The 10,633-nt window shown below is 44.0% G+C and overlaps 1 long non-coding RNA gene across 2 annotated transcripts; it reads left to right on the top strand.

The window, feature by feature from the left end:
- Window positions 1-8,356: 8,356 nt before the first annotated feature.
- LOC129348196 (uncharacterized) lies at window positions 8,357-10,315 on the top strand. 2 transcript variants are annotated; one of them, XR_008600668.1, is made up of 3 exons: window positions 8,764-9,034; window positions 9,120-9,202; window positions 9,272-10,315. It is a non-coding gene; the product is annotated as an uncharacterized LOC129348196 (long non-coding RNA). The 2 variants fall into 2 exon arrangements; XR_008600667.1 differs by having other exon boundaries at window positions 8,357-9,202.
- Window positions 10,316-10,633: the final 318 nt, after the last annotated feature.

The raw sequence follows: 10,633 nt of genomic DNA, 5'->3' as shown, positions 1-10,633 counted from the left end.
ACCCCATGGCCTACAGGCAGTGCAGATGTAATAGGATTTTGTTTTCTTTTTTTGCAGTCTGTCAAGTGCAAAGGTGTTCAGTGAAGAGCTGTTTTTTTTTTGTTTTTTTTTTTAATCTTTTCTTAAAGACTGAGAGAGACTCTGCAGATTGAACAGAGTTTGGTAACTTGTGTCACCACTGGTGAACCACAGAGGAAAACAGTCTAGCTATCGACCTGCCCTGTTGTGGTGGTTGCATCAGGTGCCTTTTGTTGGCCAGGCGTAGTGAGTGGAAGGCAGTGTAGAATGAGAGAGTTCAGGTAGGAGGGAGCTGTTTTTATTGTAGTATTGAATGCAAGTGAGTTTTGAATTTTATGTGGGCAGCAACTGAATAGAATAGAATATGCTTTATTGTCATTATACGGTGTATAACGAGATTGGAGAGCTTCTCTTTTTCAGTGCAAAGAAATCTTAAAGATAGTGCAAACAGTCTATTTACAGATATACTGTATAAATAACAGAGTGAATATAAATAACAGAATGAATGAGGCAGTGGTGTATATCACACATTTCACATTGTATTGTTAGCTAGGTGTGAGACATGAGACGTGAGAGTTCAGGGTGGTGATGGTTCTCGGAAAGAAGCTGTTTTTAAGTCTGTTTGTCCTCACTTTAATACATCTGTAATGCCTTCCAGAGGGCAACAGATCAAAAAGCTGAGAACCGGGATGTGAATTCTCCTTGATGATGTTCTGAGCTCTGCTGAGGCACTGGGAGGAGTAGATGTCCATGAGGGAGGGGAGAGGACAGCCAACAATCCACTGTGCTGCTTTGACTGTCCTCTGAAGCCTTACTCTGTCTGCCTCAGTGCAGCTCCCATACCAGGTGGAAATACAGTACGTCAGTAGGCTCTCTATGGATGAGTGGTAGAAGGCCAGCAGCAGCTTCCTGTCCAGGTTGCTCTTGTGGACCCTAGTGAAGTGATCTGAGAAGCAGGGTGACATTTCTTATTTTGGGTGGTTGAAAACCAGACATGCTGCTGCATTCTGGATTACCTGCAGAGGTTTGACCGTGTATGAGGGAAAGCCTGCCAGTAAGAAGTTGCAGTACTCGATGCGTGATAGTACGAGAGCCTGTATCAGGAGTTGTGCTGCATGGAGGACCTCTTTTGATGCACTGAGCCCTTCTCTTATTACCTATGTATTTAATATATATACATTGTCATATGGCGTTCACTTTGTGTCCCCCTGTGTCCTTCTCCGAGTGTTCAGAGCTGGATGGTTCTGATCTGTAACTACTGTTCCACTAACTGGCTTAGTCTCCATCATGTCCACTGTGGGATGCTGCTGTTGTCTTTCCTCCAGCCCACTGCTTCCAGCTGCCCATTTCCAACAATCTGCTATGCATTGCCCTACATGATATGCTCATACACACTGTTTGCCTCAACTTACGAGCTATATATGCACTATGTTTAATGCCAGAGCCTTAAACCATAACAGTAAATGTTTCTGAACTGTGTCAAAAGCAGCTGAAAGATCAAACAGTAATAGACCTGAAGATTGTCCAGCAGCTCTAATAGGAGTGCAGTCTCGGTGGAGTGACCCTGTTTAAAACCAGACTGATTTGAGTCATACAAGTTGTTTTTAGAGACAAAAGCAGAGAGTTGTTTGAAGACAGGTTGCTCAAGTATTTTAGACAAGATGATCAGGAGCAAAACTGGTCTGTAGTGTTTGACCTGGGCTGAGTCGAAGGTAGGTTTTTTGAGTATTGGAGTGACTTGAGCTTGCTTAAATGCAGGGGAACACATACATAGCAGGTGAAGAGTTGATGATGTGTCTTAATGCAGGGTTTAGTGCTGGGGAAATGGTATGTAAGAGGTCGGATGGTATCAGGTCCAGTGGAGAAGTAGTGGGATGAGAGTCCAGCAACTTCTTCAGTCAAAGGGAAGAATGAGGAGGGTGTAGCTCTATTAGCTGGCAGATGCACGGTGAGTTGGTCAGGCTCAGGCAGTGAATTGAAAAAAAGTATTGGTCTGTTGTGGTGCAGTTTAGGCAGAAAATCAAGTCAAGTGTGTTTCCTGTTTTGTGTGTGGGAGGGGTATAGACCTGCTTGAGATCAAATGATGCCATAAGTGACAGAAAGCCAGTTCCTTGAGCTTTGTCTGTGTGAATATTCATGTCTCCCATAACAACAAGTCACCACTTGTCATAGTCCTGAATAGCCCAGAGTAACATGTCCAGTTCCACCCTGGACCCTGGATACATGACAACAACAAATAGCTTAACTGGTGCAGTGACACTGATTGCATGGTATTCAAAAGCTGAGTTATTGTTTGGCAGAGAGAGCTTAGTGAACTTGCATTTTTTGGAAGTGAGGACTCCTTTACCATCTCCCCGTCCAGCAGCATGGAGTGTGTGGGAGAACAAGGAGTCGTCAGAGAGAGCAGCTGGTGTAGTGTTGTTTTCTGAACGGATCCATGTTTCAGTCAGGGCTAGTACCTGAATATCTGAAGAATTAACCAGTGATTACCAGTGACGGCTTAACCAGCAATTCCATAGGCCAAGGTAGAAGGAGATTCCAGTAGTGAAGGCCTTTTTGAGAGAGCAGAGGTTTGCAGGGTTGCATTTTTTTGTCAGTTGTTGTTTGTTTTGGGGGAGGTTACTCCCGGTCTTTAAATTTGCAGACAAAATGTTTCTGTAGACCTCTAAGTCCATTGTGCTGCTGCCATCAGTGTTACATCATCAATGAAGATTAATGAGCCTGTCCCAGAAGAAGCCATGCAAGCCCAAGCCAAGACAATACCTCCACTGTGTTTCACAGATGAGCTTGTATGTTTGGGATCATGAGCAGATCCTTGCTTTCTCCAAACTTTAGTCTTTCCATCACTTTGGTAAAAGTTAGTCTTTGTCTCATCAGTCCATAAAACTTTGTCCCAGAATTTTTGAGGCTTGTCTCTGTACTTTATATTCTTCTTACTAATGAGTGGTTTGCTTCTTCTGGTGTAGCCTCTGTACTTTTGTTCATGAAGACTTCTACAAACAGTAGAATGTGATACCATCACTATTGCCCTCTGGAGGTTGTTGCTGACGTCACTAACAGTTGTTTTAGGGCAGGGGTATTCAACTAAAATTCAAAGAGGTCCAGTCAGAGAAAATGGATTGTTACGGGGGTTCTGTGGGAGCTCAGGTGCAGGAAATGAACAGTCTGGAAATCGTGGGTTACTCTGTCTTTATTTACAGGTTCTTCTCAGAACACAACAATAGAACACGTGACGTAAATTACTCTAAACTTGAGTATGCAACCTAGAATACTCAGAAAACGATAATCGAAACTCAATATGCTTTTAACTCTAACTCGAGTGTACTTTAAACTAGAATACTCAGAAACGACAATCAACTTCAATGTCCTTTATCTCTAACTCGAGAGTACAAACTAGAAATGCCAAGCGGCCCCTACTGGCCGGGCGACTATACTTGGGCTCGACTCTACTTATAATAGTCCTCCTCGAAGCGGAGGGAAATTCGAACGGTAACTAAGTTCCAAACTTTCTGTAAACACTGTAGGTGCTGTGACTAAAAGACGACTATTTCTCGGAGTCCTCTGTGGCTCGAGCTGTAACTAAGAATCACTACAACCATAACTCTAGGGATGCTCTGGACCGGTTCACAGCGGAGGCAGCCTGGTTTAAGCAGCAACAGGTGGGCGAAGGAGGACGCCAACAGCCAGGGGGTCAACTCAGGTGTAGATCTCCGTCTCCCGGAGGAAGCGACCAAGGTCCCGAGCTGCTGGTTCTCTGGCAGGGAGCAAGTGGTTCCAATACTGCAACGAAGGAGGAAACTGTGGGTTAGTTGATCTGCAAAGCTGCACACAGAATGGATGTGAGTCAGGCTGTGAACCTCTCCAAGCAGAGTGACGATCTGGCACCGAGAGCTGGGTGGCGTCTGGCTAAGTAGCAGCCGAGCCGCCACCTGATTGGTCGACCTCCACCTGCTCCTCTGCTGGAGGATTGCGCCGGATGGAGAACACCTGTGGCTCCTTAAGCGCTGCTGGGCTGTCTTGAACCGGGAAGGATGGAAAAGGGGAGGGGAGAAGAGCACTAACTGGGGCTGGCGGCTGCCAGCCTGACATGGATTAAAGCAAAGGTCTGGAACAGCATATTGTCTAACTTGAATTAGTGTGACATGTTGTTGTAACCTAGTAGTTTTGTTAGTGTCTGCATGTAATCAATAACTGACCGTCAAATCAAATAAATTCAGTACAGTCTCAGGTGGTCACTTGACCACGACCAAAATGGCAGCTTAGTGAGAGAACTTTGCCAAACTTTGCAAAAATTTAACTATAACTCTCTAAATATACTGCTGACTTTTACAATTTAACATCGATGGTGGGATGTCTAACCTGCAAGCAACCAAACAGTGTGACATTTTCACTCGGACGCACAAGACAACCTCTGAAACAACTTTACTGAACTCGCCGAATGACCAGGAGACTAGCCAAATGGCTAATACAGCTGCAATTCTAAGCGAGCTTAAGGCACTTTGGTCAGACTTTGGAAATAAGTTGAACAGCATCAACACTTGTCTGACCGGCATGGCCCAGACATTGACTTATATTGGAAGGCACAGTTGCAGCAGTTAAACGGGATGTCTCCTCCAATGCAACACATATCGAGTAGGCTGAATGTCGCATACATGAAGCTGAAGAAGTGCTGGAAAAGTCTTAAGCCACCCTCAACTCTGCCTCCAAGCACATCGCTTATCTTGCAAACAAGACCGACAACCTGAAGAACTGGGGCAGAAGAAAGAATCTATGACTGTTCGGTATACGAGGGGAGCTGAGGGGCAAAACTTACTCTTTGACTTCATTAATGACATGTTACCACGATGGCTGGGACACCCCGACACATCATTCACACTGGAGCGTGTGCATCGCACACTGGCATCTGGGAAGCCCAATCAAAATGGAGTAGTTCTCATTTGTTTCCTCAAGTTTCGGGAGAAAGAGTTTGTCTATCGGGAATCAAGGCGCCAAGACATCACACACGATGGGGTCAAGATTATATTTGTACCAAGTCTCTCTGCAGAGACTACGGTGGCCGAGAGGTGCAAACCAAATTTACATAATGCAAAACACTTTTACAACCTCCAAGACAAATTTACAAGCGACAAAACACTTTTACAAGTCCAAAAACACTTTTACAAGTCCGAAAACACTTTTACAAATCCAAATGTAACCGGAAAGGGAATGTCCCAACTCCGGGGTTGAACCGGAAGTGACAACGAGGAGCGGCTAATGCAACTTTTGGTTGTTGCTGATGGTGAACCAAGCGAGCGGGTGATGTTTTGCCCGTTTTGTGGGGAACATATGAACCGATTGACGCGGTTTTGTTTTTCATGTGGTCGGTCTTTAGAGTGTTTAAATGGCGCAGATCAGACCGACAGAGTGCATTAGCTGCTCCTCGTCGTCACTTCCAGTTCAATCCCGGAGTTGGGACATTCCCTTTCCGGTTACATTTGGATTTGTAAAAGTGTTTTCGGACTTGTAAAAGTGTTTTCGGACTTGTAAAAGTGTTTTGTCGCTTGTAAATTTGTCTAGAAGGTTCTAAAAGTGTTTTGCATTATGTAAATTTGGAATTTGGATTTGTGAAAGTGTTTTTGGACTTGTAAAAGTGTTTTGTCGCTTGTAAATTTGTCTTGGAGGTTGTAAAAGTGTTTTGCATTATGTAAATTTGGTTTGCACCTCTCGGCCACCGTAAGAGACAGTCCAGATTCGCCGTGAATTCAACTCTGTCACCAAGCTGTTTGTCAACATAAAGGCCTTCCATGGATTCCAACATAACCCCTGCCATCTCCAAATGCTACATAACGGGAAGATCCACCTCTTCTCTACACCACAAGAGGCTGAAAAATTCTACAACAGCATCCAGCTGCCGGAGTAAAATCAACAGGTATGTGTGTGCCAGTGATCTGGATGCTGCACCGTTGAAGACATCTTCACCGCCGTGATACACTGAACTCCAACAGAGAAGTAATTAATCGTTTACAGACCACCAGAATGTTCAATATAATTTAAAAACCAGTTATAAGTGGGCTGTTTTTTTGTTCACATGTTCAACAATGTCCACCTTACAAATGATAATGAATGTCATAGTATTTGAGTTTGACCAGGAGTGCCCAACCAGTCGATTGTGGTCGACTAGTAGACCGCAGACTGATCCAAAGTCGACCGCAAGAGGTGTGGGAAAAAATTTAAAAAATAAAGTTTTTTATGTGTAACTGTATGTTTTGTTTTGATGTAGTTATGCGTCATTGGACATGTTTTGTTTTAGGGTTAGAGTTACACAAAAAAAGTATTACCAAAAAAAGAGAAAGAGAAAAAAGTTGAGCACGTTTAATCTATGGTAGTGTGTTACGTGCATGACAGGAATTTGAAGTTGAAGTTGTGTGTGTGTGTGTGTGTGTGTGTGTGTGTGTGTGTGTGTGTGTGTGTGTGTGTGTGTGTGTGTGAGAGAGAGAGAGAGAGAGAGAGAGAGAGAGAGAGAGAGAGAGAGAGAGAGACGAGTAGAGAGAGCTGGTTTGTGCTACAGCGCATTATGCAAACTAGCAACTGTGTGAGAGGAATTTGCCTGTGTGCAGGGATGGACTGGCATACTGGGCACTGTTCCGGTGGGCCGGTGTCTAGAGTGGGGCTGGTCAACAGGTTTCCCTGGACCTGTAATTAGTAAATTGTAATGGTATTTTAAATTTCATGGGTCGCTTCTATTATCTCGACACAGCCTTTCCAAGTTTACGGCATTGGTTATCAGCTCAGAAAACACACAGACCAATTATGTACGAGTTCAGACATCCCATGTGATGCTACTCAGCCAATGAAGTCTCTGCATTACAGCCGCTACACATTGCAGCTGAGCATTCAGAAAACAGTTGAGAGGCGAGGGACAGACGAGAGGAGGACGGATAAAATTCAGAATACTGGCAGGCAATTTTTTCCCAACTTTTCCACAAGTTTGTATAGGTATAAAGATGTTTTTGAATTTTTGTTCCAAAAATCCGACCTTTCTGTCAGTTTTTGTCCTTGTATTCAAAAATGAGTGCTTGATTCAGTCAACCCATAATGTCGTGGGCTGGCTGGGCCAAAAATGCAAGGGCTGATTTTTTTTCCCAGTCCATTCCTGTCTGTGTATGTGTGTTTGAGAGAGGGAGGGTTTGTGATGTGATGTCTAGTGGTTGTGTGACAACAAGAAATAGTGTTGTTAGGTTTGTTATTGCAGGCTGGAAATGATGTGCGTGGGTTTGCGATGTGAACACTGGACTGGCAGATCTCAGGAGGTTGGCTACTTGAAAAGTAGATCTTGGGTCAAAAAAGGTTGGGCACCCCTGGGTTAGACTGTAAAATACTATAAACCTGAAGGGAGAAACACTAATAGTGTTTTAAGTGCACGGGTTATTTTGGTTTGAATTTAGGTCAAATCATGTTGGCTAGTTGTTCCTCAAGAGTCATGGACCAACATTCCCTCAGGGAATAAACCATGGAGAAAGGGAATGCATTTCAGATGGAAAAATGTTGGGGCCAGGTCTGTCTGTGTTCCTATGGGAGCGGAGGGAGGAAGTGGGTGCAGTTTACACATGCACTGTTTTTTTGTTTGTTTGTTTTCTTGTTTTGTTTATTTTTATTTTCAATTTTTGTAATTCCTCACAATACCATAACATTACTCAGTGCCAAGACAATTCATGGATAAAGCAAAACAAAGTAATATGGAAGTTACAGTGTCAAGCTGGAATGTCAGGGGAATAAGAAAGCTGGCCAAATGTGAAACAAGTAATGAATGGAATAAAACATCTTAAATTTAAGATAGTCTTTTTACAAGAATCCCACTTAGTAGCCTCAGAAATACATTTGACCAAATGATACCTCAGTCAGGTGCATCATGCTTCATATAAAACTGGGGTTATAATTAGGGCTGCCACAAACGACGCGTCGACGAATCGCCTGAGCACGATACGTCATCAAAAGCGGAAGTGAGCGCGCAATGCAACAGAAATCACCGTCCGAGTGGAGCGCGGAACACGCATGGACATCCGCGCTGTATCGTGCATATATAGTATATGCGCGATGCGGCGTGGATGCCCGCGCTGTATCGTAAACGCGGATGTCCACGCTGTATTGTGCGTATATAATATATGCATATACTATATATGCACGATACAGCGCGGATGTCCATGCGTGTTCCGCATGAATGTGTATGGCCCAAATGATGACAATCCATTCTTTTTTGAAATACTTTTTTTTACTGTAGCTAACTTGGACGAACTCAACATTATTGGAGGAGACTTTAATTGTGCCCTCAACCCAGGGCTGGACAGATCGACCCAAACAGATACAACTCATATGCGAACCAGGAAAACATTGACTAATTATATGAAAGACCTAAAATTGATTGAAACCTGGAGGACACAAAACCCGAAAGACAGGGAATACTCTTGCTTGATTACTTTTGAATTTCATCTGAATTACTGACTAAAGTTAAAAAATGTTGGTACAGCAGTATTGTAATCAGTGTGGTCATGCAACAGCATCTATGGAGATTGATCTGGGCAGGATTAAGCAATTTTCAAGATGGAGATTACAAGTTCAATTTTTAAAAGACCCGACTTTTGTTAAATTTGTAGAAAAATGTATTGATAATGATTTTGAACTAAACATAGATTAAACCACAGCTGGTATCAGGTGGGAAGCATTCAAAGTCTATATAAGGGGAGAAATTATTAGCTATGCAAGCTCCAAGATCAAACAGCTTAACCAGGAATTGAGAACATTAGAAAATCTACGTAAAACAGCAGAGACAGAAATATATGTAGCAGGATGAATGCTGCACTCTCCTTGGGCTGGCTGTGTTATGCTCCTGTGACATAATGACCGTGCCTTGCTTTGACCAATCATGACTGGAGGATGCACTATAAAGCTGGGCAAGGGTTACTCATCGTTCTCTTGCTGCAATGTCAGGGGCACGCCCCGCTTCCCGTTTGCCTCACTTCCTGTTTACCGTTGCTAACAGGTATGGTAGCAGTTGCTGCATTGTTTGCCCTCTCTTTAAGGCTGTGTTCATTTCTAGTGGTTATAGAGGCCATTTATTATTATAGGGTCACTGTTGGGTGTCCATAGCCAGAGAGCTGAGCCGCTTGCTGGCTGCTGTACGTCCAGTTCGAGCCGTGAGCCGTTACTGGTAGGTTTCCTTTGCTTGCGATCCCATAATGTGTTTATGTTGCATGTGTGTAACAGCTTGTCATTTTAGGCTGTTACCGTGGCTGCCGGTTGCTCCCGGTTCCCTCGTGGTGGACAAAATTTACTGACTGGCGGGCCGCCGTTTGTCTGGAGCTGTGCTGGCTACACGGGGTCCCAGTCGTAGGAGACGCTGCTGTTTTGCCTCCGTGGGTTTGTCTCGCAGACGCGGGTCTGTGTTGCCGACGCTTGCCGGTCGGCTTCGTCTTCTTTCAGTCTGTTATCTGCTTTTGTGTTGACGCTGTGGGTGTCAGGCTGCTTCCAGCTTGTCTCTGTGGCTGCTGACCCACCGTTGTACATGCTGCTTCTTTTAACGTCCAGAGTGCATGTGTGAAAATAGGGTTTAATTTTCTCTCTTTTCTCCTTGTTTTTTTTTGAGTATTTACTGCAGTCACGTAGCCATTTGTGTTTGTTAGGTATTTTCTTTGGCTGATTTTAGGATTTGTGTCACGTGACTGCACTTGATTAGTCGTTTTGTATTCAATGGATTTTGTTTAAGTATAAGTTAATGGTTATTCATCAGTTTGTTAATTGAATGTTTCAGTTTTGATAAACTTGTTTTTTTTTTTATTATGTTAAGTAGTTTTCTTAAGTGCTGGTAATTGTTATTTTGTCAACTGATTTATGGAACCGTGTTAATAACTGTTCCCTTCCCTTTGTGGTTTGCAGAAGCTGTGGGCCTCCGGTGGTGGGGACTGGTGTCTTCGGGTGGTGGGAACCCCTTCCTGTGTGGCGTGCTGCTCATCCCCTGGTTGTTTTTTTTTTATTTCTTCACTCAGGTGTGTGTGTGTGTGTGTGTGTGTGTGTGTGTGTGTGTGCGTGTGCGCGCGCGCACACACACGTACACGTGTGAGTGAGGTGAGTGGGGTGATTTCTCCTGGGCTCCCTTGTGATGCCCGTTGGCCCAAACCTCCACCGGAGAGCCCCCAGCTCTGATTAGTCCCCAAACCCTTCATTTAACAATCTCTTGTGAATGGTTGTTTTTTTCTTTAAATTGGTTTTAAACTGAGTATTTTTGGTATTAAATAAAATTTGTATTCTTTTGCCTGCACTGGAATCATGTCTCCTGCCTCATCAGTGGAACGAACCTGAGTTGCCTTCTCGTTAGTGGTGGTTATAATTCCCTGGGTGAAAGTCCCAGGGTGGCGTTATCTGGCCGGTGTCTACATTCAGTAATTGTAGCACTTTACTTTATCCCCGACCCCTCCGCTCGCCACATATACAATAATTTTTTTCCTGTAAAATTGCTTAATTTGTCAATCTGTCTGCTATGATCCCGCTCCGGCCCCTGCCCTTCTTTCTCCTTCTCCCTCTTTTCCTCTTTCTCCCCTCCCAGTGCCTTCATCACATCTCTCTTCCTCTGGCTCCCTCTGTT

This window comes from Amphiprion ocellaris, chromosome 3, assembly GCF_022539595.1.
Source record: "Amphiprion ocellaris isolate individual 3 ecotype Okinawa chromosome 3, ASM2253959v1, whole genome shotgun sequence".
Classification (NCBI taxonomy): Eukaryota; Metazoa; Chordata; class Actinopteri; family Pomacentridae; genus Amphiprion; species Amphiprion ocellaris.
Note: the sequence above shows the minus strand (reverse complement) of the source record. Positions and strands in the feature narration are given on the sequence as shown.